The following is a 15,838-nucleotide window of genomic DNA, read 5'->3' as shown; positions in this document are numbered from 1 at the left end:
TGAATAAGTCTCACGAGATCTGATGGGTTTATCAGGGGTTTCCACTTTTGCTTCTTCCTCATTTTCTCTTGACACCACCATGCAAGAAGTGCCTTTCACCTCCTGCCATGATCCTGAGGCCTCCTCAGCCACGTGGAACTGTAAGTCCAGTTGAACCTCTTTTTCTCCCCAGTCTCGGGCATGTCTTTATCAGCATGTGAAAATGGACTAATACACCAGTAATTAGAGTTAATAGCTATGAACAAATCAAAATGATGCTAATGGCTGTGTTTTATAAAACTTTATTGCTGGGGTATTTTTAAAAGGCTGTGCCATGCTTTGAATTTTTGATAGATTTTCAAGTGTTATTTATGTGTCTCACTCCAGGTGTAAATTAATCACTTTAAAAACAATATTTCTTGGGGGGTAATGTAGGTAGAAGGATAAAATAGTGTTAAATGTGTGTGTGTGTGTATATATATATATACACATAAACATGTATGTTAGTGCAGTATATAACTGTTTACATATATAAACATAAATATAAATGCATATGTCTATATATTTCATGACAAAGTTTTGGGTACATACTAGATATTAACTAACATAAAACCTTTACTAAACTTCAAGTCAAAATGTTTTTGAGTAGAGTTCTCTTAAAATAAAATAAAACTTTCTTGCAAAATATGTAAAGTTCATGCCAGAATAGATTAAAAACCATTGAACTGATGACATGCCCCTTGATTATTTGTGAGGTGAGCTCTATCCAAACAGAAATGGTCCCTATTCAAGTAACACTGTGTAAGATGATGTCTGCCATCAATTTTGGAAACCCAGACGGTGAACAAATAAAGATGATATCCATCCATCTTGGGAGGCGATTCTTAACATTACCCAAAGAGGTTCTTCGAACTCAGAACATTAGTAAACTCAGTCATTCAGCATCTGATCACTCAGCAAACATGCCAAGCACTGTTCTAGACACTGGAGGTACAATGGAGAGGAAGACAGACATTGGCTCTGACCTCAGAAAGCTTGCATTCTAATAGAGGAGAGAAACAAACAAACACATAAAAGAAAACTGCAATTTTCTAGGTTCCAGTTTGCCATCAACTCACCATATAGGATTATAAACTCAAAATAGAAAAATATCCAAGGGCAATGGCAACTTTATGGTGCGAAAAGAGACCTGAAGACACAGGCTCTTTGGAGATGCAGGTCAGTGACTCTCAATATGACTATGCTTTTTTTTTTTCTTTTTTTTTTCTGGTCAATTCTTCTGTTGACTTAATAAGCTTGGGAGTTAAACATACTAAAAGTGGCAAGTAGACTTCACAGCAGGGAATAACAACCTACAAAGACTTTGTTCCTGGGACTTGGGTGAAACTCATAGGGATATATGTGTCCTTGTTTGAGGCTGGGTCTTTTATGGTCACTGTCCTTGTTCTGTGCCTTCTGTTGTTACATGACTGCACTCAAAAAATAGGGTCCTATGCTGAACCACACAGGCCAGTGTCAGCCAGGCCATTTCTTGTTGCTGCCATTGCTGATAATAACAGATAATGCCATCGTGGTGCTTACGGCATCCCATGCAGTATTCTTAAGCAGGTTACAGAGATAAAACATATCAGATCTTGCATATTATGCTGGGTATTTTAAGTCTCAATATGTGTAGTAGCTCAAAGATTAGCCTTTATAATAAAACCTTCATCAAGTACATTTCTGTTCCCTCAAGTATTTCTGTTTCTATCTGTAATTGCACAGCTATGCTTCCTAAGGTTTGACAATTATATATTTACTCTCTTCTCTTACTTTTCACCATGGAAAACATAATATGTACAAAGGTAGAGACACTAGCTTCAGCAATCACCATGGTAGTGTTGTTTCATTAATACCCTACATTTTTAAGTGTAATCTTATATTTAGAAAGTTAGTGACGATTATATATCTAGATACTAGAAGAACCTGCAAGTGTCTGGATCGCTAATCTAAAAAGACAGAGCATGAAATAAAGGAAGGGAAAAAGAGAGGAGAAAGAAAGGGGTTCGTGAACTACAGAATACCACTCCAGAGGAAAGCAATATTTGAAGGTTGAGGATTAAAGGGGCCCACAAATTCTTCACTAAGTGCCGAGTTTAGTTCCTTCCCCTGGAACTGTGATGCTTATGCCTTAGCCTAAAGAATGTGGCCAAAGGGATGATGTGGTATGCTGGCCTCTTTTATGTTCCTCTAACTCGGCAGGCATGGCCCTCTCAGGACTGTGCAATGGCTATTCCCTCTCTCTGGAATATATATATATATATATATTCACAATTCCTCTCTTTATTCAAACCTTCTTTCAAATTCTTCCTCCTTGTAGAATCCTTCTCTTTCTACTAATAGAATTCTGGAGCCAGTATGTACCAGCTCGCAAGAAGCACTTGTGAGCTTCTGTTCCCATCTCTGTGTTCAGTGATGTCATGTCAGTAGCTGAAACCATGGAATTAGAAATTGCTACAAATCAGAGTTCCTTCTACTTTTTTTTCCAGAGAGCATACCACCCTACTTCAAAGAGCACATCCGTTAGCTCGTATTTGTTTATTGAATAAATAAATCAACTCTGAACATAATTTCTGTACTCGAAAAGTTTAAGTTTGCAAAGTGCTTTCAGTGATATTATAAACTTCTTGTTCATTTCTTTATTTTTTCTTACAACCTCCCTATTTTCCTCAGTTTTTATACTCCCAGCATGGCTAGCTTATTAAAGGCACTGGAGTTTTCCATTTTCTCCCTCTTGGAACACTTACTCTTGGGATGCTTCCTGTTGGAACCTTCCTCTTGGCTGGATGAATCCCAAGCTGCATCAAGAGGCCGCATACATATGGCCCTGTTAGACAGTCCCAGTTGAGTTCCTGACTGACAACCAGCATCACCTGCCAGCTATGGGGACTGAGTGGGGTGGGGGAGAGGGCGTGAATCTTGGAGTTTCCAGGCCAATCAAGCTCCCATAGAAAATTACATGGAGCCGAAAAACTGCCCAGCAGAAATTAGTTAACCCATGATTTGTAAGAGATAATAAACACACTCATGTTTTAAGCCCCTAAGCTTTGGAGTAGTTCATTCCACAGTAGTAAATAAATGAAACAGAATTGGCATTAGTAGTGTGTTGCTGCCATGACAAAACAGAAAGGCTGCCTAGAGTTTGGAACCGCTTGCAGGAGGGAGCTGGAAGGCCCTCAAGGAGACTGTGAGGGTATGAAGGCAGTGACAAAATTGTTTTGGGAAGTTAGAGAAAAGAAGACTCAAGTAATGTAATAGCAGAATAACTAGAAACTGCTGACTGTGGTAACATAGAAGGAAGAAAGGACAGTTCATGAACTCCTGGATCTGGCTAAGGCTATTTCCAGAAACAACATTGAAAATGCCTCATTCTATTGGTCAAAGCAAGTCACAAGGTCAACCCAGATTCAAGGATAGAGAGATGGACTTCTCTTCCCATGAAGAGAGAGACAAAGATTTGGTGGCCATCTTTAATTTGCCCCAAGGGATGTTGACATTTGAAGGGCATACAACCCTGATAAATAATTTGAGAGAGCTCAAAAATGGCACTGAATTCTGACTTAAATATATAGAAAAGAAAAAGCATATAAAACCCTTACACCTTGAATAGAATAATAGGCTGATTTAATCTTTAATTAGGAAGGCTCATCAATTCTGCAAACCTACACTTTGCTTCTTCTGTTGTCGCTGAAAGTAATCAAGTGGACCAGCTAGAACAATCACAGGAATAAAATTGGAAATTTGCTTTCACTAACGGGGAAGAAGCCAGTTTTATTATGGGTTTTTTCTTTTTTTTGCTGTTGAATTAAGCAGCTAGTCTGGTTTTCTTGTTTAACATAACTAAAATCCACATCCAAGTGAATTACTCAGCTCTCCCTGAAAACAAAAGATTATCATTGTCATGATACAGGCAGCTTCATTTTTATCACAAGAGAAGATGTTAAGGTAGGTTAATGTCTTTAGAATCCTTGAGAACATCTACTGCATTACAGGGAAATAGACTAGGAATTAAGAGACATTAATCTGAAAGAAGAAACAACTTCTGTCTTCCTCAATAGCAATATAAAAAGAGACCGTGGTTATAGCCAAACCCCCAAATACCTAAAGAGTTAGGTCTTATTGGTCTTTACAGACACTGATATAGTTAGCAGCTGTGTTCTATTAAGTTGCTTACATGTGCACTGAAGATCAACAATACCTTTGCACGTCGCTTGTATTTGCCCATGATCATTTGAAGGTTAATGAGTAGGTCGTGGAGAAAAAATTGGGATGCAGGGCGAGTTTATGTTTAGACTTCTTGTCTTCCTTTTCCCCACCCCTTCCCTGGCTACTACATTATTATTATTTTGGACCTGAAATATATCCAAACTTTTTTTATATATAAAACATAAATAACCCTCTCCTTCAGAGGAAGAGGTGAAGCCCTAGAAGCTAAATTCAACAGGTCAGGGGAGGGAAGATGTGGGATAGAGAGGTGGGAGAATAAGAATAAAGAATCAATGCTGGTTGCACGGACAGGCATGTGCCCCTGCATTAATCTCCTAAGGGAGAAGGGCAAAGAACCCTGACTTGACTTCTCTCAGATCCATTTAATTCAGGAATGGTGAAGGTTCTTAACAGATACTTCAGGAACCTCCAATTTGCTACCTCAATTTTTAAAAATACAGTGTAACTGCAGAGAGTGAAGGGGGCCCTCAGCAGCCTGCACTTAGAAACACAAGCTTAGGAAGGACATGAATTGTTTTAAAAGGTGGTGGAAAAATTGCTCTGTTAAATTGTCCAGCCACTTTTCCTAACCTACATTCACTGCTCCATATAAAGAGAAAACATCTGCCTGAGGATTCTGGTGGGGTTCCCTGGCCCAGCACACGCAGACGTGGCCTCAGACCGCTGGTGGTCTGGGGTCACCATTCTCTTAGCCACACCTGGGCTCAGCACCTGGAAATGATTGTGCCGAAGCACAGATCTTTCCGTGTCACGGGCTCCCTTCTTCTTCCCTCTCCTCCAAGTTTTTCTCTTCTTTTTGGTGCCAAGATTCCTGAGTGCAAGAAACCCGGATTCTACGCTTGGTGCTCCCTTTAATGCACTGAATAAACTTGTGCTAGTCATTTCACCATTTCATCCCATTTTCCATCCATAAATTGTGGGGATTAGGCCGCACCATTGTGCCCAACACCTATTAACCTCAATAGAAAGCCATCAGGTTCAAGAAGCCAAAGATGAGACCCAGAGCCAGCAAAGGTGACATGGGGTTTTATTCAGGGCTTACATACAAGGGAAACAGTCCATTGGCGGCAGGCTGGACAGAATTATCTAATGTACAGAAATGGTCCAGTTGTGGTGGGCTGGACAACATCACTGCATGGCCCAGGCTGGGCAGAAAAACCGCAGCTGCTAGCAAATAGCATGCAGTTTACATAGAATTCACTTAACACCTTCCTCTTAAAAACCTCTACCTGGAAACCTCCACGTACCCTAAAACTCATAACCTTAATCCTTTGTTTGGCCTGTGTTCCATGGGATGGGTGGAGGTCTCAGATATTCCTCACAGACAAGGAATGACTCTCTGGTTGGCTACTCCCGGATTCCACAGCCTGAAACACACATTCAGCTGCATCTGCTGTGTAGGGTCCTTCTAAGGGTGCACTTACATTGCTCTCAGGGGCATTTCCCTAAACTACACTCACCCCCAGTGCTAACATCCTTTGATGCTAGAACACAGGGTCTGAGTACTGCCAAGGCTGCTAATTTTCCTTCACCATGGCCCAAAAGGCTTGTGCAGAAGATTAATGTAATTCCTTTTCTCTTTTCTGCAATATGCCCTTTTGTTTTGATAAACACAAAAATAATTAGTCCAGATGAACAAAGGAGCAGAGTCTTCAGAGAAAAATTAACTTGAGTGTCTTACACGGGAGCCAGCTGATATTTCTACAATATGTCTTCTATTCTGGGCCAAAATACTAACAATAGCTACAACACAGTTGGAAGTGGAAGTACAAGGGCTACTGAGTGTGAATTTTTCCCCAGTAGATCACAGCCACACTAACATCTGTTACTAAGTAGCAGGTGTGATCTATGGCAAGCATTATTTGACTGGCTTTAAAACGTCTCACTTGTTACTTTGGGTTTGCTGGGGTTATTGATGACTTTCAGTTGGGCTAGGGAGAAACATGGGGGAATTTGCTTTTTTATTCATAGAGCGTGGTTGGCTCTCACAGTGAAGAAAATCATTGATGACTGTTTCTATAGGCGATATTATTAGAATGGTGGAAAAAACAGTGCCAAAATGACCAGTGAACATTGAAGCTGAGATGGATATGATGCATGATCCTATACTTACCTGTCTTATGCTGGAGAATTTGGCCAAGGCAGAAATTCAATTAAGAGTGTGCTCATAAGTGGTTGGTCTACTGTTCACTAAGATGAGCGAGCATCATTTTTCTTCCCCAAAAAGCTTTTCTTGCTTTGTTATAATTATTGTTATTATTTTCTGTTAACCCTCTCCTAGATTTCCTGGCTGTAAATACAGCAAGTTATTCTTAGCGTTGTCTCTCTTCTCCTGTGTAATGGATTTGTGACTGTCTCTGAAATGTCTTTTTCCACTCACCCTTCTTCCCATTGATCTCCTTTCACCCCCCTGATTTGGGCCTCTCCCCTTATAAATGAACCTGCAGCTGAAAGTGCTCTGTCTTCCAGAGGGCCCATAACCCTTTGTTTATATCTCTCCTACAATATTTATCAGATAGTGCCTTTGCTTTGGTTTGGTTTGCGTTTTTGTATGTCTTCCAAACCCTGCTGGGTCATAAATAGTTGTCAGGCAATGTTTTCTTCATGTTCAATTTTTCCACAGCATTTAGCTCTCTACCTTATGCACAACAGAGCCTCAATCCAGTTTATCAGTTGAATTTAAAAGCTGATAAATTATCTGTCCAGGTCCAAGCAGACTATGAGATGTGATGAGAGTGGCAGTAGGATTACAAGTACACATTTGAGCAGTGGTAATAATAATAACAACACTAACAACTTATTTGTTGAGTGCTTATAAGTTCCAAGCCTTGTAATCATCATATATATATATATATATACACATATACATATGTATATGTGTGTGTGTATATATATACACACACACACACCTTTAAGAACAAATGTGGACTTTGTTGTTGATATTGCAGATTTTTACATCATTTTACAGATTAGAAAATTGAGGAACAGAGAAGAACCCTGTCCAAAGTCTTGTAATACATAAATGTTAGTATTAAATTCCAGATAGCCTGACCCCAGAGCCCATGATAAAACAAGTTATTCCATGCTTCAGTCTCTCTTTCTCCTCTAGATCACAAAGGGCAAGCAGTTTCCAGGATGTCCTCATGCTCTGTCTTCCTCCCGCTCTGCAAAACTTCTTGGAATCCCTGACCCTTGGAATAACTGCCCTGGAGCTGCTATGAGGGTTCAAGGTCAGAGGGTCCATGGGCAGCCAGGACCATCTTCCTCTCTTCAGTTGTGCCTGCTTCTCTAAATGAAGGGCTCTGGGCCTTGCCAGGAACCTGGGGAAGGAGTAGGAAAGTTGGAACTCTGAGGGTGCCAAGATGTGCCAATGGTGCCCCTCCTGGCATTGTGGCTGCCTCACTGAGCTCACATTCTGTGGGCAAAGACTCCCAATATACAGTCAAACAACCCAATATTGAGAGGTGATAAATGGAAAATGAAGCAGGATGGAGGGAAGGGAGTGTGTGTGGCGAGGGTGTTGTTTTAGGTAAGGTAGTCAGCAAAGGACTGTTTCATAACATGACAATGAATAAAAATAAACATTTTTAAGGAAACCTCCTGAATTTGTGCATAGTCGCTGATTAGAAAATTTTTTGTTTTATTTGGTGTTTCCTGTCTGTAAATAGAAACTTAGAAATCACCATTTAACGAGTCTGAAAGACCGACTATCAGGTCTGATACGAGCAAAATAATGAAGTGGGGGAAGCTATTTGGGGCACAGCCCGTTCCTATCCTGCTGAAGTCCTGTAGTGTGAACATTTCTCCCTTTTTACAGGGTTATTTTTCTTCTCTTGCATCAAAGTGCCTGGGTCACAAAGGTGTTCTCATGTGGTTTCCTAAAATCAAAAATTGCTCCTAGAAAAGGAAATGATACAGGCATACATACAGACACACTCCTATGCCACACGCAGACACACTCGTACATGACCACAGAGACACACACATACATATATACATGAACACACACAGACACACACATATACATAAACATAGAACTATGCACACACATACGAACACACATATGCATGCATATATACATATAAATAGATAAACATACACATACATAAACACACAGAGACACATGCATACACAAACATGAGCATACACGGACACACACACATACACCATACACACACATACATATACATAAACACAAACACTCATATACCACATACACAGACACACACATACATATAAAGACACACAGACACAACAGACTCATATACCATATACACAGAATACACATATACATAAACACACACAGATACACATAATCATATACAAGCACATACACACAGACACACACGCAGACTTCTAGATCCTCAAGTTCTCTTCATCTGGTTTTCTTTTTTGTTTTGTTTTATGGAGACAGAGTCTTCCTCTGTCACCCAGGCTGGAGAGCAGTGGCACGGTCTTGGGTCACTGCAACCTCCGCCTCCTGGGTTCAAGCAATTCTCCTGCCTCAGCCTCTCAAGTAGCTGGGACTACAGGCGTGCACCACCACATCTGGCTAAGTTTTTGAATTTTTAGTAGAAATGGGATTTTGCCAGGTTGCCCAGGCTGGTCTCAAAGTCCTGATCTCAGGCAATCTGCCCACCTCGGCCTCCCAAAGTGCTAGGATTACAGGCATGAGCCACCGTGCCCAGCCTCTGCATCTGGTTTTCTGAAATCTACTCTTTCTAGAAAAGGGAAGGATATACATACCTACACACACACAAAGTATAAACAATCGGATACATACATAGATACATACATAGACACACAGACATACACAAGGAATGAAAATAATCTATTTCATCTTGGTGAGAAATATTTACAAATATTAAGTCCTAGAAAAATCTCTAATTGTTCAATTTGAAGCTTTAGCAAACCAGGTGGGGAAGGGTTTGGGGCCAGGAGAGCTTTCTCAGCACTCCTGCAAGCAAGCCTCTGGCTATCACCTGTTCTGCCTATACCCAAAGACAGGCCTCCTTGAGATCAGCAACTTTCCAGCTTGATATTCTTATAATGTGGGTCTTAGCTTTAAGTCCCTTCTGAGGGATTTTAATGTCCTTTTGAGGACATTTCAGGGAGATATTTTTAAGCAAATTCCAGTCTATTATTAAAACACCTGTTCAATTGTGAGACGATTCCCGACATATGAGGGATTATAGGCTGGAGAAAGAAATGACAGTACAATTTATTAGTTGTCACATGGCTCAGTTTGAGAAAACTAATCCCTTGTATTTCCTGTTCAATTATTCTTAATAAAATTAGCAAAAATTTCCTCTTTATATTTATAAGATTATGCCAAATGCAATAGATTAATTTCTTACATGTCACCATTTGGGAACAACGTAGGAAGATAGAATAAAATAATTTATTTCTTTGAGCCATTGTCTGCATTTTAGCTTCTGTGACAATCAAAATTTCTAAGACTACGTGGCTGTTCTCAGATAGCCATCCATTTCAGAAAACCTCAGCAATTATACACTCTGCTGACATGATACAAGGGAATCCAAAAAATGCTTTGTTATTTACCTTCATACCTCTTAGTCCTTTGTATTGATTGCCTGCGAGACCCTGCAATGAAACATGGGGATCGAGCAGGTGTCCCTTCCATTCTTTCCTGTGCACATGAAGTCCATTAACAGAAACAGCCCGGCAGCACCGGTTTTAAGTCAATGGCTTTTAAAACATGGATTCTCTACCACAGAATGACTTTTCTTAGAAAGGGGGATAGATGACACAGAAAGTTGAAAAAGAGAGGCGTATGATGGAAACGAAGGGGAAAAGATCTGGTTTAGTTAAAAAACCTGATCCCATTCCCCACTAAAAAACAATTAAGCAGACTAACCTTTTCAAGTTCATAGACTATTTCCAACTGCTCCACTCCTCCTTGCTTCTATATCTTCACAGGTTCATTTTCTTTATTTCAGGAGGCATGAACTTGTGGCTAAGAATATATCAGAGCATAGATTGAAATAATTTTGCCAGAAAGGATTGTGACTGGGCCCAATGTGTGAACTCAGTTGTCAAACAGATAGGTCAGAAAACTAAGTGATGTGGTAATATTAGAAGTAGAATAGCTCGTAAGCTTTATGTTGGAGAGACAAGCTGGCCTTGAGAATTCTCAGTAGTAATCGACATGAAAGGAAATTTGAATTTTGGGAAGAAAAGAAAATTAATGTTGTCCTGGGAGTATAAAAACTGAGGAAAGGCTGGGCACGGTGGCTCACGCATGTAATCCCAGCACTTTGAGAGGCCAAGGTGGGAGGATCACGAGGTCAGGAGATCGAGACCATCCTGGCTAACATGGTGAAACCCCGTCTCTACTAAAAATACAAAAATTTGCTGGGTGTGGTGGCGGGTGCCTGTAGTCCCAGCTACTCTGGAGGCTGAGGCAGGAGAATCTCTTGAACCCGGGAGGCGGAGGTTGCAGTGAGCTGAGACCACGCCACTGCACTCCAGCCTGGGTGACAGAGTGAGACTCCCTCTCAATAACTAACTAACTAAATTAATTAATTAATTAATTAATGTAGGATGAGCTCTGACTGTAGCATTTTCTGATTCCACGGTGTATTCTCACTGTGGCTGATCTCAGCTACTAAGGTGACATCACTGAATACAGAGATGGGAACAGAAGCTTACAAGTGCTTCTTGCGAGCTGTTACATGCTGGCTCCAGAATTCTATTAGTAGACGGAGAAGGATTCTATGAGGAGTTGAGATTTGAGAGAAGATTTGAATAAAGGGAGGAATTCTGCAGGGCAGATCTGTGATAGAAAAGTATTCCAGAGAGACGGAATAGCCATCGCAAAGCCCTAAGAGAAGGCCAAGCCTGATGAGTTAGTAAAACATCAAACAGCCCAGTGTGGCTGGAGAAGAGGGAGTGAGCGGAAAGACCAGCAGGACCAAGATCACAGAGGGCTTTGCAGACCGTCATGAGGACTTAGGATGCTGTTTCAGATACGATGGGAAGTGACTGGAGGGATTTGAGTAGGTGCGTGACATGATGTGACTCGTGTTCTAAAAGGATCTCTCAGGCTGCTAGCAGAGAACAGAAAATGGGAGTGGGGGTGGACAACAGAGGAAGTAGGGAGACAAATTTGGAGGCATTTGTTAATTATCCAGGCAAAAGATGGTGGTGGATTGAACAAAGGGGAGTGATAAAGTAGTGAGAAGTCACATTTAAGATCTATCTATTGTTCATACATACATGCATGCATGCATATATACATATGCATATGTACACATGTACACATATACATACATATCAACACATACATACATGCATATATTTGAATTCTGGAAACTGGACTCCAGAGGTGACATAACTTGCTTTAGGTCAAACACCTAGGAGGTGGCTAAGCCAGGACTGATACCAAGCCCAGGTCTATACTGCTCAGAATGAGGCAAGAATGGGGTAAAGGGGCTGTTTTGAGCCAAATCAGAGCTTGAAGATTAATCTAGCTGGTAAAAACACTGGGACATATTTTGAAACTAGAATGCACAGTGGGTACTGTTAGATTCTCTCTGGAGAGTAAGAGAGAGAGGAGCCAAAGATGTTTCCACGGATTTTGTCTGAGCATCTGGGCTAATGGTCTGGCCATAAACAAAGCTGTAAAGTACCAGAAGGAACATACTTGGGGGAAGGCTAAGCATTTGGCTTCAAATATATTAGGTTTGAGATGCCTTTTAAGCAGCCACAATGCAACAGAGAGGTGTTTAGAGATGGAGTCTGAAGCTCAGGAAACAGGCTGGGTCTGTAGAAACAAATGTGGAAATCATCAAGTTAGTTGATGGTATCTAACTCCATGGCAGTAAATGATTACCTATTGAATAAGGGTAGCCACAGAAGATATGTGAGAAGGCCTAATGCCTGGGACCTTTCAAAATTTAGAAGTTAGAAAACAAGAGAATCCAGCAAAGAAAACTGAGAAAGAGAAAGATAATAAAGTAAAAATAAAAGCATTTTAGTTTTTCAGATACCAAGAAAAAAATGTTTCAAGGAAAGAATAGTCAGTTTTACTAAATGCTGTTCAGAAATCAAGAAAGATGCAGACTTTAAAACTGACCTTTGAATTTGCCAACTTAAAGGTCAATCGTGGCCTTGAAAAACAGAATTTCAATGGAGTAGAGATCAGGGAGGGTGTTGAGACCAAGCTTCATATGAGTGATTTTGAGACAGAATGAGAGACAGGACAGCGAAAAAAGGTAATGCCTTCCACGTTTGTTTTATAGCAGAGCAAATAAATGATGCAGGAGATGTACAAGAAAGAGGGAGGAGGCTGGGCGCGGTGGCTCATGCCTGTAATTCCAGCACTTTGGGAGGCTGAGGCATTTGGATAACCTGAGGTCAGGAGTTTGAGGCCAGCCTGCCCAACATGGCGAAACCCCATCTCTACTAAAAACACAAAAAATTAGCCAGGTGTGGTGGTGTGCACCTATTTGTAATCCCAGCTACCTGAGAGGCTGAGACAGGAGAATTGGTTGAACCTGGGAGGCGGAGGTTGCAGTGAGTGGACTCGTGAGGGGATAGGAAGAGATGCCTGCCGGGAGCAAGTGGAAACTTCCGGTAGAGAAGAAGCCCAGCTGATTCACCCACCATCACAGGAAGGCAGGCGGCTTTCAAGGGCATAGATGCAGGCCATGTGGAAGGTTGGTGGTAAGCAGAGAAGAATGTTCTCAGATAGCTTCTGTTTTCTCAGTAAAATGAGAAGCGAGGTCATCACTGGCTGAGAGTGCAGAGTGGAGGTGGGGGATTTGAGGTTTCAGGGGTGAAGGAAAGATATTAACTGTCCATATGGGAGAAGGGGAGTGAAGCAACTTGGGAATGCTGCCAGGCTGCCTGGCAACACTGAGGGTCCACTTGAGATTTGCTATCATAAATACAGTGAGGCCCGTCTCCGGTCAACATGCCTGGTGGATTCCCCTTGTGAAATTTAGCTGTGCAAGTGCAGTTGTAGAATCTGAGAGGAGCTGGATTTAACCAGGGTTAGGATTTTTCTAGGTACAGAAGGAGGAAGAGCCCATCAAGGCAGTGTTTATAATAATGGTGTGTGGAATCTAAACGAGGCCGGGAGGAAAGTGAGGACTCACAGGGGAGAGGGGAAGGGGGTTACTGAATAGTCAACACCAATGGCAGATATCAATGGATCTAAGGTCCCAGTGGGGCCAAATCGCTGGAGTTGAGGGTACTAGAAAGAGTGAGCCAGGACTATAGGAGGAACTTGTCAGACAGTAGAATACATTAATTGAGATTTTAGAAGTGGTGCAACCACAGGTAATAACATAATCCTGCTGGGGAGATGTTTGAAGATACCATACTTGGGGATCAGCTCTGATAACTGAAACCTCAGAATGGTGGGGCTCAAACATTGGTGTGTTTTAAAGGCTTCTCAGACGATCCAGAGGTAAGAGCTACTGGTCTATGGATTATTTTTTTCTTAGTATGAATCAAAGCTTGGGCATTAGGATTTTAAAAATCTCTTGCAAATGATTCTTAACATAAACCAAAGTGTGAAACCAGCCTGGAAGAGCTGTTACACACAGATTCCTGGCCCTACCTCTGGAGTTTCTGATTCACTAATCTGAGATGAAGGCTAAGCATTTGCACCTGTAACAGGTTCCCAGGTGATGTGGATACTTTTGGTCCAGGGACCACAGTTTTAGAACCAATGATCTAGACTGGAGTATTTACTTTGGGAGTAGGTAGATGAGATAAGCAATATCCACATATGAATCACCTGAAATTTGTTGAAAAGCAGATTTTGATCCAATAGGAAGGGGGTGGGCATCTCAGATTCTGCACTTATTATAAGATCTCATAATACTGATATTGTTGGTTTGAAGACAGTACTTTGAGTAGCTACGGATAAAGGATAAGATAATAGGTGAACTAAATGTGAGAGCTTTCAATAAAAGAAATACCAGATATTTGTTCAGCCTCCACTTTATGTCATGCATTGTGGCACTTTCCGCTAGCAAATTAAATATGAAAGGGCAGGAACTTACCAAATATGTATCAGGTTTCATTAAGTGTCCCCCACTTGATTACACAAATAACCAGTTGGTATTATGGAAGGCAACCTCAAGTGACATGGTACTATGTTCTTAAACTTTTTTCTGAGTAGCATTTCCATACTTGGACAAGTTTGAAGACCTATCCCTGCATGTATGTTGTGTGAGCTGAAGTAGCCACCCTCATGCTACATGTTATTTAAAGTTGTAACTTGTGTGTTTTGTCCTTTTTTTCTTTTGGGAGACAGGGTCTCCCTCTGTCGCCCAGGCTGGAGTGCAATGGTGCAATCATAGCTCACCGCAGCCTCAAACCTCTGGTCTCAAGCGATCCTTGTGTCTCAGCCTCCCAAGTGACTGGGACTATAGGCACGTGCCACCAAGCCCAGCTAATTTTTCAATTTTTTGTAGAGATGGAGTCTCACTATGTTACTTAGGCTGGTCTCAGAATCCTGGCTTCAAGAAATCCTCCCACCTTGGCCTCCCAAAGTGCTGGGATTATGGGTGTAAGCTACTGCACCTGGCAATTTTTACCTTAAAATTCTGTGTACATTTTACCTGCTAATTCATTAATGTCTGTTCTAATAGAAAAACATATCTTTACTTCCATCTGCAAGGAAAATTCATGTTTCAAAGAGGGTCTGTTCTTTCCTCCTGGTTTTGTGTTTCTCTTGGAATATGTATAGTCAGTGTAAGAATCAGCACTGGAGGAGGGGAAGGAGAAGAAGGAGAAGAAGACACGAAGAAGCTATTGCTGTGAAATGGTTCAGCATGGGCTCCAGAATGACTAAATGAGCTCAAATTCAGGCTCCATATCTGTCAGCTCTGTGTAAACCTCAGTTTCCTAATCTAAATAGGAAAATTCAAGCAATATTTACCAGATACGGTTTTGTTGGTATTAAACGTAGTATCCAGATTCGGTATTTAGCCCAGCACCTGCCACGTAAGAAGGGCCTTTTCCCTGTTAGCTGTTGTTGTTACCATTTCGAGTAGTGAGCAGAGCTGGATTCAGGTCTTGCCCCATTAGAAACCCATTTTCTAGACTTTCAGGCAAGTCACAGCTCTTTTTAGGACATCATTTGTCTTCCCTGAAGAATGAGAGGAGAGCCTAGAGTTGTGCTTCTCAAACTTGAGCCAGCATCACAACCAACTGGAGCTTCTGACTCAGCAGGTCTGGAGAGAGGTTTGAGGAGCTGAGTTTCTAACAGGAGTTCTTTCTACATTCTATTGATACTGAACAGAGCATCAAGAGCTTGCATAATCATGTCCAAGAATTAGTGAAATGAAAGAATTTGAAAAATGTGGAGTTAAAGAACTTTCTGGCTAACAAAGGGAGCCTTGGCAATTCCACCCCACCTTGACATTTATAGAAGAAAAGGAGACTCCAGGAAGAGCAGAGGTTGGTCCAACTTAATTCGGATCCAGAACCAACACCCTGATTTGGACTCCCCTGTTTGTGTTTGCCTTACTGCTGCCTCCAACTCAAGCACCATCAGGAAAGAAGTTCTTATTAACTTAGACCTGGCTTAACTAGTGTGTGATCAGATTTCCCC

Source organism: Gorilla gorilla, chromosome 11, assembly GCF_029281585.2.
Source record: "Gorilla gorilla gorilla isolate KB3781 chromosome 11, NHGRI_mGorGor1-v2.1_pri, whole genome shotgun sequence".
In the NCBI taxonomy this organism is placed as follows: Eukaryota; Metazoa; Chordata; class Mammalia; order Primates; family Hominidae; genus Gorilla; species Gorilla gorilla.
Note: the sequence above shows the minus strand (reverse complement) of the source record.